Here is a 1,468-nt window from a genome sequence, read left to right on the forward strand (position 1 = left end):
CTTTCCGTCCGATCCCCTAAAAAATAAAAATAGGTAAGTAAAAATACTTACAATAAATATCCTCTTCCCTGCAACCCCCCTCCCTCTGTCGACGACCTGGTCTGGCCTGTACTGTATTTTAGCTCAGCTGCTCGTTTGTTTCTTTTTTCTTTTTCCTTTTCGCTCTCGCTTTTTTTCTTTTTCTTCCCCATCTGCTCCCCTCTGCCCATTGTTATTAAAACGACAACAGGAGCCAGCAAGTTTTGCGGATGCAGTACTTCCAGTCGTAGTTGGCACCACCACCCACCACCACCACCACCACCCAGCAGCAGCGCCGGCACACCAGCACCGCCATTTCTAGGCGTGGTCTCCACCCTGCCCATCTCCAGCATCCTGCTTCTGCTTCTCTACACCTTCAGCTTCTTCTTCTGCTACTACTTCTGCTGCTGCTGCCGCACCACACCCATACATGTCCCCTGTCCATTACTACTATCTTCCCTTGGTATCCTCCCCTTCCCCCTCATCCTCATCCTCACCCTCACCTTCGCCGTCTCAACCCCCCTCCCAGCCTCCACTTTTCACTTACATGATCTCCTGCTAGGTTGGACCGGGAGCAAGGGATGTAAGGCCGATCTCCACCCACTCTGCTCTCAGTTTTTTTTCTGCTCTGTTCTGGCTGCCACTCTTGCCCGCCCGCTCTCTCCGCTTTCTTTTTCTCTCTCATCTTCCTGTTTCTTCCCAACCAACCTCCTCCCGTTCCGTCCTTATTTTGAATTTATACCTCCATTCCCGTTTTCTTTGCATCTCTCTGCTCGATTTCCCCGTCCCGGCACTCGGGGCACTCTGGACATAACAAAGCCTGATTAATGATCCCTCCGTCCCCTCTCGGATTGGTGTGCTGACTGTATCCTCGCTGCATTCTCCGCAATAGATCGCACACATCCCCTCGCCCACATTTCATTCTCTTCACCTTTGACGAAAAGGAAAATCAAAGAGAGAAGGGGGAAAAAAGAAAATAACGATTAGAGAGACGTTGCTGAAAAGTCCTACTACGCAAATAATAATAATTAATAGAAGGACAAAACAACCAAAAAATATTCGACAAGAGGAATCTCAAGGAAAAACAAAAGAAGAAAAAAATCCAATCCTTCTACGGCCTGCAACGAATGTTACGATAGTTACGAGAACGACCAATTCCCCCTTCATCCCTCTGTTACGTTCTGTCTGCGGTTTTTCGCATGCTCGTCCTGTTGCCCTTGCAAATATTTCATCCCGCGGTCTGTACCCGTTTAGACGCTCGAACTCCGTTGCACAACGATTTCTCAAATCTTGCCAGCATCGCCCGATACTCCCTGACCGTTCGTTATATTTGCCTGAGGTTTTATGCTCCAAGTACTCCCGCTATCGCAAACCTCCCGTTTCTAGCTTAATATTTTGTTTCGTGGCCCCCCATCGAACGGCCTCCAAGCTCCCGTCCCGTTGCCTTCTA

This window comes from Histoplasma capsulatum, genomic scaffold (assembly GCF_000149585.1).
Source record: "Histoplasma capsulatum NAm1 scaffold_8 genomic scaffold, whole genome shotgun sequence".
Lineage (NCBI taxonomy): Eukaryota > Fungi > Ascomycota > Eurotiomycetes > Onygenales > Ajellomycetaceae > Histoplasma > Histoplasma mississippiense.